The sequence below is a fragment of the Mauremys mutica genome, chromosome 4, assembly GCF_020497125.1.
Source record: "Mauremys mutica isolate MM-2020 ecotype Southern chromosome 4, ASM2049712v1, whole genome shotgun sequence".
Taxonomy (NCBI): Eukaryota; Metazoa; Chordata; order Testudines; family Geoemydidae; genus Mauremys; species Mauremys mutica.
This window is the reverse complement of record NC_059075.1, coordinates 53255935-53282479: the sequence shown is the minus strand read 5'-3', so window position 1 is coordinate 53282479 and position 26545 is coordinate 53255935. Positions and strand designations below refer to the sequence as shown.

General features: G+C 40.4%; 1 long non-coding RNA gene across 1 annotated transcript; it reads right to left on the bottom strand.

Annotated features, from left to right (window-relative positions):
- Positions 1–947: 947 nt before the first annotated feature.
- LOC123368400 lies at positions 948–26545 on the bottom strand. The gene is made up of 3 exons (XR_006578765.1): positions 26485–26545; positions 4344–4402; positions 948–1097 (listed from the first exon to the last, which is right to left on the bottom strand). It is a non-coding gene; the product is annotated as an uncharacterized LOC123368400 (long non-coding RNA).

The following is a 26545-nucleotide window of genomic DNA, read 5'->3' as shown; positions in this document are numbered from 1 at the left end:
CACAGGGCTGCAGAGATAACAGCAAGACGTGTGAAGGCCAAGACAGAAAAGAAAACAGTCTCTGGAGCCGGGATGTTTTGGGGAAGGGAAAGAGACCACAGAAAGTAGTTTGGACTAGCACAAAGAGCACCAGGAACACCAGGTCGCAGAATGGAACACTCCCAAAGGAGCCCAGGACTTAAAACCCTTCTGAGAGCTGAAGCAATTCGGAGATCAACAGCGGATCCTTGGATGACCTGGGCCCAGGACAGCACTCCCATCCACCCTTCCCCCCCTCTTCTTCTTAATATTACACCCAGGCCTGACCAGCCTTGGGTCGGGTGTGTGTGAGTATGAAAGTGGGTTAGGGCTTGGGGCACCAACGCTTTCTTCCTTCCCCTGAGTGATGTGGGAGCATTCCCAGCACTCTCTGCTGTTAATTTTATCAATAAAGCTTTAAAATTCAGACACTTGGTGCGCCTTGTCATCTCCTCCCCAAAAAGATTCTGTGGTCCCAGCCTGATCAGCTGTGGGTCCAGGCAGATTGGTAATGAAAATCTGTCACACTAGGGCTGGATCACTTGAAATTACCATTCTGTTCATTTCCTCTCAAACATCTGGCACTGGCCACTGCCAGAGGACTGGATACTAGGCTAACCAGTGGTCTGACCCAGTATGGCTGTTATTATGTTCTTAAGAAAGGCAAGTCTTTTAAAAATGCTAGTTTTACTTCGAATATATGACCAGAAAAATAACTACAAAAGTTTAATCAGCCTTTTTCATAGTTTGGAAAAAGAACATTATCATTTTTGCTGAGTCAATTGGATCAGTCTAACCAGTAAATTGATCTCTTTCTAAAGTGATCTATAGTTTACCAGCATGCCCTGAAATATACCCGAGAAGACCATAATGGAACATTTACCGTATTTATCTCAAATGACAGTTTGACAATATTTGTTAGTTCCCATTTCATATTGTAGAGTTAATTTCCCACACCAAGAGCAAATGAATCTGTAGCACAAATCCCTAAATTCTGTAACAGTTCAAATAGCAACAAGTTCCTTTAGCCATCTGTAAAGATTCCCAAACACTGATCATCCAATTTCCAACTGCATAATCTGGAACAAACAAACATCAATTATAGAAAATGTAATTTTAAAATTTCAGCTTAATGGAGATTTTATATCTGTCATTTGTTTCAGTTGCGGAACTATAATTTTACTTAAATAGCAATTACAATGGGATTATAAAAGATTTATAAAAGTGATGTATAGTCAGAAGGGTTTTATACTGAGAATACAGTTCTCTCACACTACTGCAGAAATGCCTGTGCTGCAATGAAGAATTATAAGAGCACAGAATCATAGATGTTAAAGACTGAAGAGACTTGGGGCTAAATTCATCATGGCCTTTGGCCAGGCATAAATCCCACCCCCAGAATGCTCCCCAACTCTCCCCGACCTGGCATAGGGGGCTGTATGCTAGGTGTAGTGATCTGTGTTGCCTGTACAGAGATGCTATGTCACAGGTGGGCAGGCAGTGGGTAGGCAAGGACAGACTGGTTGGAGGCTTGACTCTGCCCGCCCCCACAACTCAGTAGGTAGAACAACAGTTACAATCTGCCTCCCAACCCTGGGCTCCTCCTTAGATAACACAACTGGGCTTGCTGCAAAAGAACAAATTAGAATAAAGAAATTAAATATCTTCATAAATATCTCCTTACCATGGTATCATTTGATATATAATTAAATCAGTTATATAATTAGGTTTCAGCACCTCTATGGTAAATTGTACTTGGAAAAGATGTCACATACTTTTGTCTATACAATTCATTATGTATTACACTCCATTCTCTCAGAAAAATTCCCAAACCTCAGCTAAACAGAGAAATCAGAAATATACTTTTCTTTTCAATTCAGAGAGATCCTTTTTACTTTCAAACTCTCATCACAAAGGGCAGGATCTTGTGGAAACAGAGCTTTTATGTGACACTGATTTTAAACAGAAAAAGTTGTCTTATAATCAGAAAAAAAGGAATCAGAAAAACACTGAAATCTTAAAGCCAGAAGTCCACCTGATTGTTACATCTGCTCTGCTGTGTTTGGAAAATGTAATTCTCAGGAAGTGAAGTGATACAGGTCTGAGTCAAAACCTCCAACAGACATTAAGAAAAAAGAAAAAAAGCGAAGAAAAGAGACACTGGTTGTAGAGACACATACACCTATATACACATACATATAATATACACATTATAGTCTAGAGACACATACACAGACACACATATATACATACACTTTTCTATGTTTATGGTGGGCAGAATTCAATTTTTATTTTCTTATGTCAACAGATATTAATGTTTCCCTTTAAAATTTCCTATTTTTATTTAAATTTTTACAGGTGCGGGAAATTATGGTGGGGGAGTCAGACAATAATTTAAATGACAATAGATGTTGACAGTTTGTGTTTTAATGGTTATAAAGCTTTAACATTTTGAATTTCAACATCATATGTCAAAATGTTAGCCTTAAATCAAACATTAGTAAGTTCCCAAGCAGCATTTTTCTTACTTTACCTACCTGTAAATTTTGATCATTATCAATGGAAATCTTTTTTATTTGGTTTGTGGTGTACAGTGAAATAAACACTTAACTATAAAAATCTAATTCTTCCAAGCCTACCTGCGTGGTAGGGGAGTATTGTTAATGCCCTGTATAGGAGTGGGGCAATGAGATCATTGTTGTAACAGCATGTATTCTGTTTTCTGACAGAATTTTAAGACATATGTTCAATGTTATCACTGGTCGGTTGATAAACTGACATTTCATTCGTTTCAATGTAACTGGGCAGCACAACTGAAAGGAGGGGAAAGAGCAGGGAGCCAGCAACAGAAGGCCAAACAGAATGTACAGTATATACTATGGGCTAAATTCAGAACAGGTTTGAGCAGGCACACCACTCTGCAGAGTATTTGATTCTTTGGGTAAACATTTTCAAAAGCACTTAAGTGATTGAGGAGCCAATTCTGAAAACATTACCATTTATGTTTTTCTACTGTAGCGTCCCAGACACAGAATCATAGAGTTAGAAGGGATCACAAGGGTAATCTAGATTAACCTCCTACCAAAATGCAAGATTTATCTGAGACATTGGGACATGAGAGTCCCAATCCAGCAAAGCGCTTACTCACATGAACAGTCCCATTGACTTCAGTGGGATTACTCATGTATTTAAAGCTAGGCCCATGCTTAAGAGCTTCGTTGAATCAGGGCCCTGGCATTTATATCAGCTTTATTTAAAGTTAAAAGCAAATTGTTCCACATGAAGTGGTTGGATGTTATATAATAAGCAATTTAGTGCCAATGGTGCATGAATGAAATAAAAAGCCTGTAATTTAGAAGCATGCATGGGTAAAAGTATTTTTGCTTTTCTTACTTTGCAACTGGACAGGAAGTGTCTGTAAAAGTGCCATTGTAGAGATTAAGTTGGAATTGTTCTCTATGCTAGCACCTAGTTCTCATAAGGGACTTTTCCTTACACACTTTCTTTTGCCTTCCTATTTCTGTCTGCCACTAAATCTGACCCCTCAATTTCCCTATAAAACTATGAATTTTATTTGCTTTTTTCCCCCAAGTGTACTCTAAAGGATAAACTAAACAATTGTTTTAAAGGTTAAGCTGTTGAGGCAACTGGAATATATTCTGAAAGGTGCAATTTAGCACCAGATCAGATTTAACCAATTCTCAAGAAAGCATGCAGGAGAAAGACTGAATTATAAGCAAGATTAAAAATGTTTACAAGAAGTCTTTATTAATAAAAACTAGAAGAGCGGTAGAGAAGAAAAAGACTCAATTTCCATTTAAATCAGTGGAGAGACTTCCACTGAAGTCCATGGAGTTGGATCAGACCCTGAGTTTCTTAAACAGATTACTGAACCAAGAATAAAAGGAGAAAGGAATGTAAGGAGATACATAAGACAGCGTGGACTGTAGCTGCACATATCAAGAACAACATGCTGGAATTCCAGAGTTGTGTTCTCTTCTCAGATTTACCACTAACTAATTGTAATGGATTTGCAAGGCCACTCAGAGCTGCTCTAATTTACAACTTGCACCGTTTTACCCACTGCAGTAGCCTAGAATCCAGGTATGTAAAGCCACCCACTTTGCTACACCCTCTGTGCTATGTCTCAGGAGATGCAGCACAGAATCTGGCCCAAGTTATTTACTGGTTGAATGAAAGATCATTTTCAACTATCTTTCTAATGAAGTATGACATTGTCATAAGAATATCTAGCAATATTTTAATATAGCTGTTTGATTATTCAAGTAAAATTAATAAGCCAAGCTCTGCTCTGATTTACATACCTAATGCAGTCCATTTGCCCTCAATAGGGCTGTACAGGGCTCTGTACAGCATCCAAACACTGCAGACAAGAGAAACTTATTAGAAAAATTATACACATATCTGGGAAACAAGGACTAGAATCTTGGCCTTTCAAATCCAAAACTACAGACATCTACCAATTGAAGTTGAAGAGAGGGGGGCTAATGCCACCTAGAAGGTGGAACAACAACATATACACAAAGCCTTACAGTGCCTCTACACAGAGCTGGGTTCCGTGACCTAGGCACTAACTTCTTCTGTTCCCGGGTGTGTGTGTGTGTGTGTGGGGGGGATATTCTACTCCCGCTCTGCCCCAGTCCTGCCCCCACTCCACCCCTTCCCCCAAGTCCACACTCCTCCTCTGTTCCGCCCTCATCTCCCCCATTCCCACTCCCCCCACCCCCTAGTGCCTCCTGCACCTTGCTGAACAGCTGATCATGGCAGCGGGAGGCAGTGGGGGATGAGGGGGAGGAGCTGATCTGTGGGGCTCCCGGTGGATGCTGAGCACCCACTATTTTTTCCTCTGTGGGTTCTCCAGCTCTCAAGCACCACAGAGTTGGTGCCTATGTTCAGTGACTTCAGAATTAATTAAAAAGAAGCACTGCAGCCCTAATCCAGGGAGATCTTGCTGAGCCACCTCAATTCCAAATGAAGGCATTAGGACCTCAGCAACTCACAGGCTTGGTTTCCTATTGCATGTTCAGGCGCATTCTTCATGGGAATATCACCCAAATCACTGCTTGGCAGAACCTCCACAGTGCATGCATTCTGCCCAGGAGCAATAATTATTCCATATTATACTGTGGCATATGGGGGAGGGAGGCATGCTCATCTCCTGCTCACTCCCCACCTGCCTCAAAATGGAGACGTGGTAGGGTGGAGAAAAGCTGTGTCACAAGGCACCAGCAGAGAGAGAGACAGAACTCCATCCTCTCATATGGCTGCATATTAACAGTTAATTGGGGGTCCAGAAATGACTTGCTCTTCAGGGCAGGAGCAAGTACCCTTACATGCTTACTCTTTATGGGGATCATCTCTCTTCATGTGTGGAAATTACCAGATAGATAGAGCCTTTACGAGATTGATTGTCTTGGAAATATTGTTTGTCTCTCTTCTTTGTTGGTAGTGGCAGTTTGCCCTGTGGTCCACATGCAATGTATAGGTTAACAAACTTAAAAGGAAGGAAAAACACCATCATATTTTAGAGAAAATAAATATAGTTAATGCCATCACATCTGAGAACAAATCCTGTTTCTGCTGTTGGTGTATCATCTTCTAATACTGTGCTTAGACCACACCTCTGTTAAAAGGCTCTCCCTCATTCATAAAATGTCAAGACTGGGATGTGGGTGGTCTGACCTAGGGGCAGGTCAGCTACCAAGAGATCAGTCTGTGATATGCAGCAGGACAAACAATCAGGTTACTAGAATCAAGCAGTAGCAGCAGGAAAGCCACCCTAAGCAGGAGAAACCCAGTGTATGGAGAACTTCCTGTTCCTCTGCTTGATTTAAATAGAAGCACAGCCCCAATCAGGACTCCTAGAGTTAACCCAATCAGAACCCAGGATTGGAGTCTTCTGTTGGAGTTCAGCTTCTAGTTCTAACACCTGTTAGCAAGTCACTGGGTGGCAGGTCAGACTTTCCAGCTACCTAAGATCCCTATGAACTAGGGTGTGAGATCTGTAGTCCCTGACATAAAATGCTTTTCAAAATGAAAAAAAGTCTCTTTTGCTAACTGAGCTAGAGAGAGGCAGAGGGTAGAATGACTTTAAATAGAATGTCATTATTGTGCATAGCTGGTGAGTTTTTAACAACATATTAAATGGATTTTCCATCCATACTTCCACTTTCCTGGTGTAGAGAGAGAGAGAAAGTAGGCACAGCTGATGTTATTTTTAGATTTAGTGTAGGCCTCCTTTTAAGTGATAATACACTGTAGCACCCTAGACTGTCACATACTGAAGAATAATTACAATCAAGCTCATGAAATTTTAACACAGAAACTGTTGCATTATTTAGAACGTTAATGTGGTTTCAGGAAAAGTAATTACTGGTTATCTATTGCCAGAGACCTCATTTGCTGTCTAACTACAGGGGTGCTGTCTGTGCCGGGATCAAGGCAGAATGCTCTGAATATTTCAAATAAGTCCAAAGTAAATGCTTTCTTGTCGTTGTTTTTCCACAGTTATGAATATAACCTATGCTTAAAAGAAAAAAAATTTACAAAAAGCTACTTGTACTAACAAAAACTACCTTTGGGCAAGGGAACTGGGTTGGTAGCAGAAAGAATCCCTGCAACATCAATCTCTTTGTACAGAATGAATCATCTTCATTTTGATCTTCTGTGGTTACAAATGTTTAAATATTTTCCCCACTATCACAAATGCTTCCAACAGCCCTGCAACTAAGTCATTATGGCAATCGGGGAAAATGTCAGGATGATCAGCACAAAAAACTGTATTGGAAGTTAAACGTATTAAATGGCAACCTTTGCAGTTATAACCGAAGCCTATTTGACGGAGTAAGGAAAGACCCTTTCCTCAAATTATTTATATTGCAGTGGTATCCAAAATGTGCTAGATGCTTTCCACATTCAGGAAGACACAGGCCCTGTCCCTAAAATCTTGTAATCTAGACAACTAAGTAATATATCCTTTTCACCTGTTGGAGCTTTGTGTATAATCCAACTTCATTCCTGTGTAGGTGGCTGCATAATTCCCCATTTTTTTTAAATGGCTGCATATATGTGGTCTGAGATTCCATAATTTTTTCTTCTCTAGAAAATATAGTTTAAAAGAAATTTCAAAATGTGAACCATGTGTTACTGATGCAGTGAACATCTGTCTGTACCTGCTGATAAATGTAAACAATACCCCCAAAATGTGTGAATTACTCACACTCATCTTAATGAATTGTTCACTTGGAAAAGTAATGATTACAAAAGTAGATATTGATTATTTCACTGCTTATCACGTTAGGAAAAAAATAAGTTAATGTTATACATTGGTGTGGGATGTAATGGCACATATGCTGTCTATGTCTCTCTCCATTTTTTGGGCAGAGCTTCACATTATCTTTGATTTTTTTTTAAATCAACCATCAATAAACTCATGCAAATAAGAGGACAATCACTGACGTCTACGTGAACTCAGAACACTGAATGGTAATCGTTCTTGAGTAGTAACAGCTATAGGTTGCTTTGTGCTATCTGTAGCCTTTGTGGTGGCAGGCTCTGGTTCTAATCAGAACCATTTGACTGCTTCCATTTCCAAGAAGAAAAATTATTACTAAAAATACAGCAGGAGGTAACTCCAATGAAGTCAATTTAGTGACAAAAATGCCAAATTAGTGTGATATCAAAATCAGGCCCTATATATTTTGAGACTTGTTTATTACTATGACTGAAGGAGGAAGGTCTACTATTCTACTTTTCCCACTTTGAGATGGAGGATCACATTTATCCTTTTGGGTGTTTGGGCTGGGAGGACAGGCAGGTGGGGAAGGGGAAATCTTCCAGATGCATGTGACTGAACACATTTCACAAGGAAACTCCAGATACTTCGCAAGCCCCACAGAAAGTCTCCACAGACTCCATGGAAGACATGGATCCCAGCCTGAGAACTCTGTGGCATCACACTGTATTTAGAATCAGTTTAAACCCTGTATAACAATTAACATGACTTATATACAATAAATGCATATAACAGTACATCTTTTGTCCTGACTAGCCTGATAGGAGCAGTAAAGTCTCACTTGCAGTTTCTGTTTTGTACACCAGATTGCCATGATGGATGGATCATGGATGTGGTCTCTTTTACTACCCTTGCACAAAAATAGCAGTTTATTATAAAAAAAATCTGTTTTATAATTGAAAGTGATACAGCTTTACAATGTAATGAAGATTAACTGAAACCCATGACAACAGCATGGCATGATTACTCTGAAATTATGAATTTTTATCAAGACCTAGCTCAATTTGTTTCAATATTGCAGAGGTCTCTCATTAACAATCAGTAGCACAGTCTGGATGCAGTTTGTATAGTGATTATGTGGAATTTACAGTCTTCCGCCTCTCTCCCCAGAAATATCCTAACTGCTGCCTCTTCAACTTCCTGTTGGAGAGATTTGCTTTAACGGTACATTAGCTTTATTGGGTTCAAATAAATGCCTGTGGAATCAGACAATTATTGCTTCACCAAAGCAAAACTGCTGTTGTATAGCAAACTCTACAATGCAGATCAGTGTCCTTGTGTGTTTTGGTTTTAGTAGCACATTCCCCAGAGTATTTTTAGTAACAATTTATTTTCTTATTTGGGTTTATTGATGGCTTGTTTAAATGAAAAAAAAAAAAGGAAAAAGCAAAGTATGTGAAGCTATAGGCAAAAAAAATTAAAATAAAAATAAAAAAAAAGAGGGACAGAAGAAAACAGAAGCTATATCTACTCTGCTCACCACTGGTGTGTTGTAGGGTATGTGTATCCGTCCACACGGTAGCGTGTAGCTACACGTGGCAGTGAAAGGCTCTGACAGGGGGAGGTAGGGGGGAAAGGCTCCTTGCCACAGGAAAAGCCTCCACAGTAGTGGGAGTTGTCGGAGCCTTTCACTTCTGTCTCACCTTGTCAGAGCCTTTCCTTGCTGCTGGGAAATGCTCCCTGTGACAGGAAATGGCTCTGGCAGTGGGGCACTGGGGAGGCACAAGGCAAACTGAGGCGGCCGCCTCAGGTGCTGGACTGGGGGGGGGGCACTAGGACCCAGAGTGTAGAAAATTATGTCTGCTGCTGGTGCATATGTATTCTGTCTGCTCTAGATGCACAGAGATGGTGGAGTGCTGTTCTGGAGGAAGGAGGGCACAAGAGACATAACAGGCAGGCAGGAGAAAAGGTGAGAGCGACTAACAGAAAGCAGCAGGAGCTGCAGGGACAGAAAGGAGGAGGAGCCTTTTATGTACCTCTGTAGCACTCCCAAAAGCCTGGACAGATTAACACCAGCTTTCAAGGGATCTTCCTGTTTCCTGCTGCTTCCCTGAACCCACTCGAGGAGAACAGGTAGTCAACTGAATTAGTAGGAGCCAGTTAGGCCCTTAAAATGCCGATATCTTCCCTCACTCAGGACCTGCTACCAGCCTGCTTATTTATCCCTTTGGAGAGCCACTGTAGCTGGCACAGAACAGCAGTCATGAGTGAAAGAAGAAAACGTCCCTCTGAGGCAGCATTCAGAAAAAGAAAGAAAGCAAAGGAAGCTTTTCTATCTAAGCAGGAAGGAGCTCTCCTGAGATACATAGACACAAATGTTCACAGTGAGCCTTCTGGCCCCAGTGAGGATGTGAATGGTGAGGAGATGCCTGATCTTCCAGTTAGTCAGAGTGCAGGTGACCTGGCAGCTACTGCAGCATCCATATATACATCTCAACTGGATGTAAGTATGCACATTCCTGAAGAAAAGTGCAGATCAGGGAAGAGTGTGGTAGAGGCGCAAGAAACAGCTGCTGCTGAGTTTAGTTCCTTAAGTCTAGATGATCCAGGATTGTGGACCCACTTGAGCAGTAGCCTGAGGGACTTCCTTGTACTGTATGGACCACAACAAGTGAAAACTTCACGTTCCCCAAAGACAATGAAAATAGAAGTTTCCATCCAACACATTACCGGCGTGAAATCCCCAATGGTGACAAAGTGGAGAGGCCATGGCTTATGTACTCAAAAACCCAGAATGCTGCATACTGTTTTTGTTGCAAACTCTTCCAGTCTAATGTTCCAGCCACACTGGGTTCTACAGGAACAAAGGACTGGAAAAATCTGGCTAGAAATCTGGCATGCCATGAAAAGGCAGCACATCACCAGAGAGCATTCCATAGGTGGAAAGAGCTTGAGATGAGACTAAGGTTAAAGGCCACCATAGATGATCAGCATCAAGAGAAGATTGCATCAGAGTCTCTTTACTGGCAAAATGTTCTGAAAAGATTCATTGCCATTGTGAGAATGCTTGCTACCCAAAACCTAGCACTGCATGGCACTTCCGATCAGCTGTATTTGCCAAACAATGGAAACTTCCTTAAAATTGTGGAGCTGATGGCTGAGTTTGATGCTGTTCTCCAGGAGCATCTAAGACGAATCCCCACCCAAGAAATGTACACACACCACTACCTTGGAAAAACAATTCAAAATGAGATCATACAGTTACTGGCAACAAAAGTCAAACAGAAGATTGTGGCAGATCTGAAGTCAGCAAGATATTACTCTGTTATTCTGGACTGCACACCTGACATTAGCCATATGGAACAAATGACTTTAATGGTGCATTTTGTAACAACAACAGAACAGAGTGAAGATGTCCCTGCAAAGGTGACTTTCAGAGAGCATTTTCTAGAATTTATTGACATTGATGATACTACAGGAGCTGGTATGACGAATGTGCTTCTTAAAAAGCTGGAAGATACAGGAATTGCGATAGCTGACATGAGAAGTCTGGGCTACGATAATGGTGCCAACATGGGAGGAAAGAACAGAGGAGTGCAGATATAGATGCCAAAGTTAAACCCTCGAGCTTTTTTTGTCCCATGCAGTTCTCATTCATTGAACTTGGTGGTCAGTGATACAGCATCAGCTTCTAGTGAGGCTGATGAATTTTTGAATGTAATTCAAAGCATCTATGTATTTTTCGCTGCATCAACTCATCGATGACAAATTTTGAAGCAACATCTGGGAACATCCTCTCTGATACTGAAACCACTGAGTGCCACATGATGGGAAAGTCGAGAGGAGGCGATAAAGCCTATCAAACACCAAACTGGGAAGATAGATGATGCCATAGTTGCCATTATGGAGGATAATGCTGTGACAGGAACTGTTCATGGGAGAACAGTGGCAGAGGGAAATGGAATCACCAAAAACATACATAACTTCAAATTTCTGTGAGGCTTAGTGTTGTGGCATGACATACTGTTTGAAATAAATGTTGTAAGGAAGAGACTCCAAGGTGTTGACCTTGATATATCTGGAGTAATGGAACAACTGGACAAAGCAAAGTCATACCTACAGTCTTACTGGTCAGATGAGGGATTTCAAAACATTCTGAAGAGTGCACAGAAATTGGCAGAGGAACGTCACACTAAAGCTATTTTCCCCACCCATTCAAGAATACAAGAGTCACTGAAGAAGACATTTTGATTACGAGGCACGGGATAATCCCATAAGAGACCCCAAACAACAATTTAAAGTTGAATTCTTTAATCAGGTGCTAGATTGTACAATACAGTCAGCTGAAGAATGTTTCATGCAGCTCAAGGAACACAGCAGTATATCTGGGGTGTTGTATGATATTCCAAAACTCCTCACTATACCTGAAGAAGACCTACACCAGCAATGCAGGGCACTACAGACAGTGTTGACACATGATGACATGCATGATATTGATGCGAGTGATTTAGCTGATTAACTGAAAGCCCTTTCAAGATACATTTCAGCAGGATCAACTCCAAAGGCTGTTCTGGAATATATGTGCACAAATAAGATGACCACCTTCTTTCCAAATGCTATTGTTGCTCTGCGCATACTTCTAACACTTCCTCTAACAGTTGCTAGTGAAGAACGCAGCTTCTCCAAGCTGAAGTTAATAAAAAACACATCTACGCTCCATAATTGACACACATCCACAGGAGAGGCTGGTCCTCCTTGCAACCATCTCAATAGAGCATGAGCTGGCCCAGACTATGGACCTTCAGCAGGAAGCAGTTCAAATCTTTGCAACCAAGGAGGCACGGAAAGCACCACTTTGATTATTCAAACAGATAAAAATGCCAGTGTTTACTATGCAGACAAGAAAAGTTACATTTGCTGTTCAGGCGTTTGAAAGTTAAGTGTTACTTAAAATTTTTGAAGAAGGCATTTTAAGTTGTTAGTTATCTTTTATTGGGGTAGGTAGCAGAGCAGTACCATGAGAGGAGTAGAACAGGAAGAAGGCAGAACTGAGACCTTTCAAAGTTTTGGCCCAAGCGAGGGGGCATGAGGGTGCCATTTGAGCTCCCTGCCTCAGGTACCAAAATTTTGTGGGCTGGCCCTGCTTGGGTTAGCAGAGAGCTGTGCAGGGTATATACCCAGAGAGGGTTCAGGCATGTTTTTACTCACTGGCTACACTTCTACTTATGCCTGTGCTAGGGGATGCTTGTAATATACGTACTCCACATGCCATCATAGACCTACCTTAAGAATGCCATCGAGTCCTGCCCCCAGCCTGACAGAGTTGCCAGCTCTTTGATATTATCATGAGTCTCATGATATTTAGTGTTTCTTAAAGTACAGGTTCCAGGATTCACCTGATTATGGTTGATTCTCAGCTTTCTTTCTTTCCGTAGTATTTAGAGGAAGTTTCCAGTCCTCATGATTGGGGGGAAAAGCTGAGAAATGTGAACCCTAAAGGCTCAAATACCTACAGGCAAATAAAAAGAACCAATTCTTTAAAAATCTCATGGTTTTTAAGTCAGTCTCATAATTTATGGTCCTGGTTTCTAAACCCTTGGGGTTGGCAGTACTGCTAACAACCTCTATGGCTGTGAGCAGTGTAGAGCTATGTGACTGAGTAGCTGCTATGACAGCTTTATGACACCTGAGAGATTCCCTTATGCCAGCAGCTTTCCAGCATTGTAGGGTGGCCAGAACAAAGGAAGAGGATCCGATGCCTGATTTAAACTGGTATATCTGAAAACTGAGGCAAAATCTGTATTTATAAATCCTCCATGAAAAATTCCACTGTGTCACTTTTCCCAGTGAAGGAAATGTCTTCATAAGCAGGAATGCTAATGAATGAAATGCAATGCCATTTAGAATCTGTTGATATTTTTTTTAACAAACAAAAACCTAAAAAAAAATCAGTATTGCATAAGAGGCAATGGGTAAGCCAGTTATTTTATTTTTTGAACTTTCTGTGAAGTCTGAAAATGTAAGACTAAGTGTATGCAAATCTCATTGGTAAAGGATAAAAAATTTGTTTTAAAGAGCGAATTCATTTTAAAGGCAAGAACTTTAATGAGGATTGAGACTTCCGATATTCCTTGTTGTTCAACTGTGTAGTACTGACTTGTAAATACCATATAGTAGTATGGACAAGCTGGCTGTAACTTCGTAGCAACAGATTCAACCACATTTTCATTAAATTCAGACATTTACTATATTCAGAAGAACATCTTTGCAAAGCCAAATGGCTGCATAAAGCATTAGATCTGTTTATATCTCATGACCTTCGTGGCTGTTATAGGAGTAGGGTACTATTCAAGAAGGAAGAAGATTTGTGATAGGTTATCTAAGTTGCACTTAGATAGGTTTTAAATTGTGTCAAGGGCACCCATCTATAGCCTCTGGCTAACCTTATCATCATTCCTATAAATCTAAATGGAATAAATAATATTGCAGAATAACATACTTTGTTTTTTAAACAGGTGAAGACTATTCTATCCTTCAGCCGTGCTTCTATAAAAAGGCTTTCATATTGTGGTATGGTAGAATAATGCATTATCCTTCACTCATGACTCTATGTGAAATATTTCATGTGTTTATAGAGCAACTAGTACTCTTACAAACCTAGGAAACTACCTAACGAAAAATAAAAAGAGGGCTAACACTATATAATAAGGTGCATTTATAAGAGATTAATAGATATTTTAAGTATGTTACAGAAAAAAATAGAATGTGATAAAGATGATTAACACCTACTGATGTGGCTGAACCAACTGTATAACCACAGTTATTGCAACCTATTGGACTCAATATCAGGGAACATGATTTCTTGGAGGGCAGATTGCTGTGGAACATAGTGAGAACCAATTCAAGGTTGTTGGTGGAGCTCATGGAGCAGCTGCTAATGGTGGAGTGCTGCTTCTGGGCCTGAGAAACTAGCACTGACTGGTGGTTGCATTGTAATGAAGTTTGGGGATGACGAGCAGAGCTGCAGAACTTTCAGATGTACAAGGCCACATTCCTGGACCTGTGTGCTGAACTCGCCCCATCCCTCTAGTGCAGGGACATTTCAGTGAGAGCTGCACTGACAGCAGAGAAGCCAATGGCAATCACACTGTGGGGACTTGCAACGCCAGATTGCTATCAGGCAGTAGGAACTCAATTTGGGGTTGGAAAATCCACTGCAGGGGCCATTGTCATGCAAGTGTGCAGGGCAATTAATGACTATGCTGGACTGCGACTCTTGGCAATGTGCAGGACAGTGAAGTAATAGACCCTACACATCCCTATTTTAGCATCAGACCATCCTACCCCCCAGAGTACATCAGCAGAAAGGGCTATTTAATATGCAACATGCAAGTGTTGGTGGAGCCAGAGAACGCTCCACTGACATCCATGTTGGGTACTCAGCAGTATTCCTTTTACATTCTTCTTTTCTAAGGAATGATGTGTGTAATAATATGCCTTCTTTTGAATTACAATTAGCAATCAATTTTAAATTTACAACTTTTGTGACTAATGTTTATGTAATTTTAGCTTGGGACTTCGTTAGTTTTTCACATTTGGATTTCTTCAGTCATGTGTGCTGTCCCTCAGTTGGAGGGATGTTACTCATTTTAGCACCAAAAGTACTCTCACAATGCAAACATGGCTACAACTCACTTATATTGTTGAAAATTACTAACATTAAAAATACAGACTCCTGGAACTGAGGTTATAGAAAATTGTTTATGCTAAAGGAAGGAATCCTAGAGCATTTAAAGTTTTCTGTATGAATACATTTTTGATGTCACACACTGTGTTGTTTATCTGGGCCTTGAAAAGTTGAGAGGGGGGTGTGATGGTATGTGTTGCTTTGAAATGAACTTAGCAACCTTAACACTAAGTTTTGGGAGTGTGCATCCATATCTATTTCAAGGCCCGAGTTCAGAAAGGATATCAAGTTTCAGCTTGTTCTCTCGTCTCACAATTTCAACAGTTACCTATACATTCAAAGACTTAACTATGCTGCTTTGTACTGCTAGTTTGACCAAAAATGAGGTTAAATGTGCCTCTTCTGCAGAACTTTAGGCAGGTATATTTGAATACAAGTCTCATTACCATAATTATGAATACATTTTGAGTGGCTCTAATTATGACAACTGCAAAATGTAAATTTCCATTAATGGCAATTTCAGAGTTTTGCTTTCATTGGATTAATATTAATAAACCATGCCATTATGTATAGCTGCACACAGCATAGGCATTAAACAATTACTTTTGCTACCATTATTCTTCTGCTGCAATGATTTACATGTAAATCAAATGTCCTTATTTTCCTCTGCTGTTTCCTTGTATATATAAATAAAGAATGTAACTTTAGACCTAAGACAAAATGCACTCTATGTTCACTCTATATTATTGGTTAAAGTTCCTTCCTCTTTTAAGACTACTGTGATTAAACTTTCTGATCCTTTTCTTCTGACCCTTTAAAAAAAAAAAAGCCAAATCTGAGTTGTCAGCAGTTAGGGTCCTTTTCAAAATGAGAGGTCATCTTTCCTCTTTGTACGTAGTTAGATTAAATCACATGGAGGAAGTGCCAGGCCTTTACTCCCAGGGTAAGCAGGTGTCACAGAAACAGTCTGGAACTATGAGAGATTTGGCTCAATCACAGAAAGCACAGCCATCAGTTATTTCATCTAAGGTCACATTTGTGCTACAGCGACAAGACAAAATTCTTTTTCTTGTATGTTTTTAAAGCAAAAACATATGGCCTCTGTCTTAGGTACATATTTGGCCCCCCATAATGGGGTCCAGAAGTACTATCATCCCTATTTTAGAGATATGGAACCTAGCCCTGTATGCCTCAGTTCCCTAAAAGGACTTAGGTTCATAACTGCCACGTTAGGCACTTAAATGCCAGAATCGGGCCCCACTGGCATTCACAACCCCCTGCTCAGTGACCCCGGAACCATGTAGGCACCCAAAATTGCTCCACACCTAAATTTTTGCAGTAAAAGTTTCCTAGGTGCCTATGTTGCCACCTCTAGCATGAGCCTTGAAGCCAGGCATCTAGACACTTAAGCATCACAGTGGTGCACAAACCAGGGAAAGATAGGCAGAGGAATGCCTAACACACCTGCTCTTCCTGATCTGGTAAGCATGCTCAGATCTTGCCTACCAGATCGGGCCCTCATTGGTGAACTTACACTGTGGCTAATAAATTTTAAAAAAATCATTGTAGCAGGACTAGCTCCTAGGTATCTCACCACCCAGGTGGATGCCCTAATCACCTGTCCTGGTGATGAGACTGGCATGAGCCAGTCTCATGCTTTCCCCCTCAGCCCTGTGCCCACCTGCCCTCCTTCAGTGGAACAGCTTCAATAGTAGAGATTGAGAAATCCTTACATCAGAATATTCCATAGCCCAGTGGCTAGGATACTTACCTGGCAGGTGACAGATTTCTCAGGTAGAGGGCGGAGGACTTGAACAGGGGAAGGAGTCTCCCCTTCCCCCCAAAACAACACAGTTGCCTAACTCCAAGAGAGGGTTTGCAGATGAGAATCCCAAGCAGAATGAGGTGCCTTTCTGAAGCTCAGATGTAGTTACCTCTCTCCAAGACAGGGACAGGGCTTAGCACACACTCCTGGGCTTGGCACCTCCTAATGGCTAGCTTAGGCAAAGAGTTTTCTAGCATGCTGGCTTTCCTATCCTCCATTAACTTATCTAGTATTTTTTTAAACCCTGTTATAGTCTTGGCCTTCATCATCATCCTCTGGCAAGGAGTTCCACAGGTTGACTGTGCATTATGTGAAAAAAATATTTCCTTTTGTTTGTTTTAAACCTGCTGCCTATTAATTTCATTTGGTGACCCCTAGTTCTTGTGTTTTCAGAAGGCGTAAATAACACTTCCTTATTTACTTTCTCCACAAAAGTCATGATTGGATATACCTCTCTCATATCCCCCCTTAGTCATCTCTTTTCCCAGCTGAAAATTCCCGGTCTTATTAATCTCTCCTCATAGGGCAGCCTTTCCATACCCCTAATCATGTTTGTTGCCCTTTTCTGTACCTTTTCCAATTCCAATATATCTTTTCTGAGATGAGATGACCACATCTGCATGTAGTATTCAAGATGTGAGCCTACCGTGGATTTATATAGAGGCAATATGATATTTTCTATCTTATTATCTATCTCTTTCTTAATGATTTCCAACTTTCTGTTCACTTTATTGACTGTCACTGCACATTGAGTGGATGTTTTCAGAGAACTATCCACAATGACTCCAAGATCTCTTTCTTGAGTGGTAATAGCCAATTTAGACCCCATCATTTTATATGTATAGTTGGGATTATGTTTTCCAATGTGCATTACTTCGCATTTATCAACATTGAATTTTATCTGCCATTTTTTTGCCCAGTCACCCACTTTTGAGAGATCGTTTTGTAGCTCTTTGCAGTCTGCCTCGGACTTCGCTATCTTGAGCATTTTTGTATCATCTACAAATTTTGCCACCTCACTGTTTACCCCTTTTCCCAGATCATTTATGAATATATTGAATAGGACTGGGTCCAATACAGACCCCTGGGGGATACCACTATTTACCTCTCTCCATTCTAAAAACTGACCATTTATTCCTACCATTTGTTTCCTATCTTTTAACCTGTTACCAGTCCATGAGAGGACCTTCCCTCTTATCCCATGACAGCTGACTTTGTTTGAGAGCCTTTGGTGAGGGACCTTGTCAAAGGCTTTCTGAAAATCTAAGTATAGTATATCCACTGGATCCCCCTTGTCCACATGCTTGTTGACCCCTTCAAAGAATTCTAGTAGATTGGTGAGGCATGATTTCCCTTTACAAAAGCCATCTTGACTCTTCCCCAACAAATTATGTTCATCTATGTGTCTGACAATTTTGTTCTTTACTATAGTTTCAACCAGTTTTCCCGATACTGAAGTCAGGCTTACTAGTCTGTACTTGCTGGGATCACCTCTGGAGCCCTTTTTAAAAATTGAAGTCACATTAGTGATCCTCAGTCATTTGCTTGTACATGGTAGATACACAGTAGTCTAAACTTTCATAGAATACCAGGGTTGGAAGGGATCTCAGGTGGTCATCTGGTCCAACCCACTGCTCAAAGCAGGACCAATCCCCAGACAGATTTGTGCCCCAAATCCCTAAATGGCCCCCTCAAGGATTGAATTTACAACCCTGGGTTAAGCAGGCCAATGCTCAAACCACTGAGCTATCCCTCCCCGTAAGAGGGAGCCTCCTTTTTGAGGGCACAAATAGCAAATAGAAAATTGCAGGTACAAATGTGGATAATTGAACCTCTAACTACCTGAGTGCAAAAAAGAGGTCAGTTCTCAGCCATGTTAAAAATAAGCCCTTGATAAGTTTCTGAACAGGATTATATGATGGGGTTGCCAAAGATAACATGGGACTGGACTTGACTCTACAGGTCCCTTCCAGTCCTATCTTCCCTGTATATCTGGTTTTCATGTTACAATTTCTCGCCTTTCTTCTCTTAGATATTTTAATCTTATTTTTTCCACTGGAATTTTTTTTTCTTTCTGTTCCTCTTTTCACAGCCACTTCTAGGCAGAATATGAACCTAATAACATGAGTCTGAGCTGAACTTTTGAACCCACAATGTATGTATGATTTGAGATGAGGCAAAACAAGCTAATCCATTTTTAGAAAAAATGAAAGATTATAGCACTGCTTTGATCCATTCCTTGTGAGGTACTATTGGTCTAGTACCAGGAACAACACAGGCATCAAGACAAGGAGAACGTATGAAGATGTAGAAGTCATGCCAATGTGAAAAATGCAATGTTTTCAATATAAGCAACTCCCCATCCCTATTAACCAATAATAAATAGAATATCAAAAGGCACTACACACAGTACTGAACAAGAGGGCTTACATACCCGCCAAAACACAGCTTCCAGCTTTAACAGGTCAGGGACTGTCTGGCTTACTACTTGCTACTACACTGTATTCCAACAAGTAAGAGGTAGTGGGGTGGGGCAGGTCTCCACCCCAGTCAGAAAGGGGTTAAAGAGCTCTTCTGGGCAGAATCAGCCCTAACCCAGTATATCTGTCAAACCTGGAGAGGGGTGTATCCTTGAAAGGGAAAATCCAAGCCCCATCCAGAGCGGCACTTCAAGATCAGTAGAGCTAGCCCCACACAACAGTGTGGGCAATATGACCTAGTGATCAGAGAGGGTGTCAGGCACCAGGCCAGGTCAGAAACCAGATCAGAGTCTGAGATATGCCAGAGGGTGGATCGAGAGTCAGGTGTCAGGCAGGGTCAGGTTACCAGGAGATCAGAATCAGGAAGCAGGAGTAGGCAGCACAAGGGAAGCACAGTTCCATGGACAACTTCCTGTTCCTGTGCTTGGTTTAAATACAAGTATGGAACTAATCAGGACTCCCAGAGCTCTGCCAATCAGATACCAGGACTGGAGTCCCCTGTCAAAGTTCAGCTTCTAGTTCTGGCAACTGTTAGCACATCACTGGGTGGTAGATCAGAGCTTACCAGTACCTAAGTGCTCTGTGGATCAGGGTTTGAGCCCTCTAGTCCCTGACATCACCCCGTCCCTATGGGATACCCTCAGGGCAACATTAGATTGGGCTTTTTGGGGTGAGTCCTATGGAACTCTTACACAAGTGCAGGGGCATGTACACTTTCTGCCAGCTCCTCAGCACCATACCCCTCCCAATCAATAAAATACCAGAGCCTACCACATTTACAATTAGAGTCCAGTATCTTGTGAACCACTTATTCTTCATGGCCCTGTACCAGTGGAGGAGGTGGCTGGGTTCTGTGAGGAAAGTTTTCCATGTAGAGTTTCAAAAGTGATGCAGGAAACATTGGTGAATCTTCAGAGAGTGGGAAGTTGAAGTTCAAAAAATAATGGATTAACCTGTTGTAGGATCCTAAATGGGGCAAGGAACTGAAAGCCCATCTTGTGAGCAACTCTGTGTGAGGAGATTCTCTGTGGACAAAACACACGGTGAGTCTTGTCTACCCCACTGAGTAGGTGGGGTCTTGCTGTCGATGCTGGTCTGCATACTGTTTATAGTCTGCCTTTGCTTTTTCCACATGATCCTTCACTTCTTCCTGGGCCCAATGAATCTGCTATGCTAGGTCTAAGTTGACTGGTTTAGGAAAGAACATGGGTAATTGTAGGTGGAATTGTGGGTGTTACCCATAGTTATTAAAAAAAGGGGCTTTGACCCATAGACACATGGTCCGCATTGTTGTATGTAAACTCCATGCAAGGGAAAAGTGAAGACCAATCATCAGCAGGATGATTAATGTATCAGCTCAGTAGTGCTTGAAGATTTCACTTTTATTTTTATACAGAATGAGGATTTTTGCATCACACATCTCTTGTGGTATCTCAGCCTCTTTCCAGCATTTAAGTAGCAGCTGATGAAGATATTGCTCCTTACTATAATTTGTCATAATTGTACTATTTGCAAATAATTTATATTTATAAGACCCTATTTTGAGGGATAAGCACAGGGGAGCAGAATTTAAGTTGACTGCCTGAATACATGATGTGGTAATGTTTAAAAGGTTTTACTGGTGTGAGACTGGCAAAGCCGTGATGAGGTTGTGCAGGTGATCCCAAGCAAGTGAAACAATAGTATGAAAAATGACCTAAAGGGGTGTCTCTACTTAAAAAAGCACAACCATAATTTCACAGCTCTGCTGAGCTAAGGGAAACTGTTGAAACTCACTGAAAGCTGGAAATCTCCAGATGGCAGCTGCTTGAAGGGGCTCAAGGGTTTGGAAAATTAGAATAAATTATAGGGATTTAAATCAGCAACAGAGGGCAGGTGAGACCATCAAAGGTGCATGATACATTTTGTTTATCACAGCTACTTGCCATATTATACCATTTTACTCCGCTATTAAACCAAAACATTATAATTTCTAGGCAGGACTGATGTTCTAATGATTCTAAATAGATGTGAAGTCAGAGTTTTCAAATACCAGGCAATTAATCAATACTTTGTAGGATGAAAGTATTGAGGGGATGTGACAGCTGATGGAAACACTGCAGTCTGATATATTAGATTTGAATATTTCATTGTTGTCCATTTATTTATTTCAATGTAGCTCTCCATACTGGAGTACACTGGATATGTATGTTTTCTATGAATTTCAATCACCCAAGCTATATTCAGTCAGAACACAGGAGAGAATACTTAGCATATTAATGAACCACACCTCTACCTAAGAGAAATTGGTTTAAGGAGGATGTGTGCTCAGATACACAAGAGGGAGGTGAAGGCCTTTAGATATGCTCAAAGCTGTTAAATCTTCTGGGCTACTTTTTGATGTGCAGGCATTTTGTATTCAGTTTAAAAGAATCACTCAGCGAGGTAGAAAGGTTTCTTTACAAAGAGGTGAAAGATCTTTGAAATGCACCATATAACCCATGCACATTAGAAGAAAGAAATCAAGATGCATCTAGAGACAAGGAATGATTAATAAATAATATAAATTTGAAATCCAACTCGGTTTTTGCATTGTATTGTATGCTCATGAAGATTTTTAAAACCTAGCTTCACAAATTGACAGAGGACACTAAGGAGAGGAATCTCTGGTCACACGCATACAGGCCCTGAACAGACCTATATGGAAGATGCTGAAGTTCTAGCAGTAAATACAGTCAGAGCTAGAAGATAGACAGAACTTTTATTATATATAGAATCTTCAAGTAGTTTCAATAACATTCTGTGTAACCAAGATGAGAGCCAGATAGCTAATTGTTCCATGAAGTTTTAGACTTTGCTTTTATTTAACATTCCTGAATTGGTGGCAGAGACTGTTAGTGAGGGAAAAAAATCACTGTCAGGCACCCAAGAGAAAAGTAACCTAACCTTAACACTCTAAATCAATAAATCACTTAAACCTAGTGGTTAGAGCACTGGACTGGGAATCAAGATCTGGATTCTACTCCTGCTTCCACTGCAGGACAAGACAGTTCACTTCTCAAGGATCTCAGTTTCCCCATGGGTAAAATGGGGATAACAATACTGAGCTCCTGTGTAAACACTTTGAGGTCCACTGATGAAGCAACTAGACAAGAGCTAGATATTATTTTTTAACTCTAATCGTGTCTGTAAGTCGCATTTGAAGTCAATGGGACTTAAGTGCTCTGCTTAATAAAACGTGGATAAAAATCTATGATTTTAAAAAAAAATCATATCTGTAAAAAAATAATTACAGCTTTATTGAAAAAAAATAAACTAATTTAAAATTAAATTTGAAGTCATGAAACTGCCAAGTTTCCAAGAAAGTCAAAGCACTGAATTGGTGGAAATCCCTGATTTGGCACATGGAACCAGAAGTGCTAACCCAGCTTTTCTCAACAGTAGCCTCTTCATTTTTCTTCATTTCAGTTTATTCAATTAGTTCAGCTCAATGACCAATTCATTCAAAATTAAGAAACCAATGGGAGTTAAAAAAACAGGAAAGCTTATTTTCCTCTTTCAATCTATGAATAAAAACTAGGTGTGAGAGGATGAGATATACTAGTTCTAAAATCTTAAAGGACATGGAGACCAGAAACAATTGGTTCAATTCACTAACTACAAATACTTGCTTTGTTTAATAAATCAGTTAGTTTTAAATGCAGAATGTATTTTGATAAACGTTTTTCTTATGTATTCAGCATATTTAAAGTTTCATTTAATTAATACAAATTTGAAAACACTTTTCCATTTTAATTGAATTTTGATTTCCATTCAAATAGAGGTTGAAAGAGAGTATTTAGTAAATAAGAAATGCATCATTCGCTATTTTCTAATATAATAAAAGTATACAAATTAAGCATCTGAATAAATGTAAGTTAAGCTATTAAATTGCTTAAATAGATATGTATAAATACAGAGTATCTTCCTGGTTATCAAAAAGCAAATTTGGTGTAATGGCTATCTTGAGTTGCAAATCAGCACTGGTTAATAACCATTAGAATATGAGACTCAAACTTACTTTAGGAAAATAGTTAAAAAGTACAAATGCAAAACAAGATTTAAAGAATCACTTTTAATCAAGGTTTCCTGTTTGCTGAATTAAATCATGATTAAATCCACCCTGGCTGAACCTAAGTGAGGTGGAAGTGGGAAAGAGTTAAGAGTTGCACACCTGGTCAAAGGGAAAGAAACTGTGAATCCTCTCTAAAAAAAAGTGTTGAGAGAAAGCTGTCCAAGGCTGTCCTGAGGATTGGAAAGCCTGAACTGTCATTCTGATAGCCATAGTAATTTCAAAATACAGGTAGTAGAATCAGGCTTTCCGTAGCTTTCCCTGTTTGTACATATTTTGCATTAGTTTATATAAATTTTCTGGTAAGAACACATATTATTAACACAACAAATTTTAAACAAACAATAAAGAACATCCAGGGAAAGTGAGTTGAACCTTAAAAATGAAACATGATCCCAGAATTGCCATTGCATGTAATAGCTTGGTTTGGCAACTCAGACTCAAGCCACAGAAAATTAGTGCTATCATCAATTTGGGTTGCAAGACTGACTACACTCATGTTTCATTAACTATTATTAATTGTTGTTTATCACACTTCAGTTTTGTCTGGGGATGTGGATTTTTAATTCAGCATTTATTAATCATGGCAGACAACTACAAGAGATCTTTGCTAATAATGTATCAGAGAAATCTCATGGTTATCCCTTTGCAAATATACCAGAGAGAGTGCACTGGAAAAGAGTTTTGTAATAACCAGAACAAAAATGTTCTTTAGTTTCATAGTGCTGGTGGCCAGTAGTAGTATAGAAACAGATCTTTGGTCTCTGTAAGAACTTCCTAGATCTAAGAGGTAGATAATTTTGTCCTAAGAACTCACAAAGATTTTAACTCTGGATTTCTCTCACCCTCGTTTTTATTAAACAGACTTTCAAAGGAATCTGTGTTCTTATTTTATATTCAGACGGAGAAAAAACAAGCTTAACAGGCATTAAAGGATCACAAACTCTAAGTACAAACCAAAGAAAATAACGTCCTGATCCACTGACTCATCCCCTTCATTTCCACTTTTGGTTCTCCCTTCTAGACACACAAGCAATATGGCTTAATCTGCATGCTCATGTGCCTCCTTTAAACCTCTGCATGCATCACAACATTGCCTAACCATGAGGCATTCATGGGACTTCTTACAACTATATCAGCACCCCTTTTAGAATGGCCAAGAGAGGATGTTACATAAGTGCTTTGCTCCATGGTGTAACCCAGCATCTAAGGAAATAATTATCTCACAGGATATGCACATGAGTTAAGATGGCATCCACATAAGCGACTGTTACCACTGTATGCCACACCAGGGTAAGCCTTGCCATGTAATGGCACAGCACTTTCCCAATATAGATAGGCCTCAAAGGGTCTGATATTACTGATCAACCTAATTTCATAGTGTAGACATACCCTTAGTGTTGAGTGCCTTAATGCCAACTTCACAGGGAATTGAGGGTGCTTAGCACTTCAGAAGAAGCATTTGTCACCTTGCAGGATTGAGCTCAAAAAGAAAAGACCAGTACAGTAGTGTAGGGGATGCCCAGGCAACTCTATCACACTCCCCTTCTTTCTGCACTCAGTCTGGTCTGTGCTTCAGCAAAGAGTTAAAAAGCAGTACACAGAGTTAAACTTCCGGGCTATTGTACATAAAATCCTGAAAAACTAGTGTTAACAGTTCTCAGCCAACATCAGACAGAGTATCTTACATAAAACAAATACGTAATGCATACTAAATAGTATAAAACACTGTAAATAGGACTCCAAATACTATGAATGACTTTTAAACAAAAGTTAGACAGTAAATCTACTGGTGTTCCTCATACGTACTTCCCCACTGTTGCTGATTCATATGTTCACCATTACATCTACACTTCTATACTTTAGCTCACACATATATAAACATTTCCCTTTGATCTTCTCTCAGATAGAATTTCTCAGCCTTTGTAGTGTGATTGTAGTGCATAGTAAGAATCACCTGGACTCTCCCAAACTTAACAGCAGCAGCCTTTCTGTCCTTTCAAACTCTTCAGGACTCTCTGTCAGCAAACAGACAGTCTGGGTATTTCCACAATAAAGCAGGTTGAAAAGTTTTCATTGGAATAACTTCCCAACAACAACAAAATTAATTTAAAAAATCCCCTTTTGCAAAACTGAAATTTCCCACCAGATGGCTCCAGCTCCAGGAACTGGAGAGGCAGTGAGAACTGCACCATGCAGGCTGCCTCAAGTCTGGGGAGTCGGGTCTTCCAGAGTTTGGGGCTCTGAGGCAGTCCTGCCATGCCAGGGCTTCCAGGCTAACTGCCCTGAGGACAGGTGCCTGAAAGCCTCACCTCTAACTAGGGCTCTGCAGCAGGGAGCCTGGAACCCTGACAACTCCAGTTCAAGCCAGGCTCTCAAGTCTTCCAAGCTCCCTGCCATGCAGCTGAGATCCTGACTCTGGCCCCGAAGTCTGGAAGCTGTGGAGTTCCTGGCCAAAGGGTCATATGCATAGTGGGGCTGCCTCAGAGCTGCAGGCCTGAGAGCCCAGGTGGCTACAGAGTGAAACTGACATCTTGTCAGTTCCAGTCAGCAGCTGTCAGGATCCAAGGAGCAGACTGTTTAGGTAATACCATATGTTGGTGTTCTGAAACAGAAATCCTGAAAAAACTTCTAGTTTGCAAGAAATTTGAAAAAGTTTGGATTTGTTCAGATTTGTTTGGATTTATTAGGAATGAAACCAAATTGCAAAACTCCTGCAACCTGGGCAATTCCATATTTCAACCAGCTGTACTTGACAGGTACCACCATTTCAGCCCTTGGGTTAACAGCTGATTGGCCCTCTCAGTTACAGGTAAAACAGAAATCTGTAACCAGTATCCAAAGTGTCACTCTCTAGGACAGTATCTTCTCACCATAAGCCCAGCTAAATCAGGCAAGAACCAGCAAACCCTGACTTCACTCAGCTTTGCTCCTGTTCTTTCTTCAACTGAGACAGAATCCCAGTTTAAAGCAGTTAGCTGGTAAGTGTAAATTCCATTAGGTAGCATAGTCTCTAGGGGCAACAAATATCCCTTCCCAGCTCTCCTATAGCCATAAAGTACACCACAGTGGACAAACATTATCCTAATGGAGAGCTTCCCTTGTAAATGGAGTTGGAATAGCACTTACCTGTATCCAAAGTAGTACAGGTATTAGACGCCAGCCCCCACAGCAGACACATCTCTTAGTC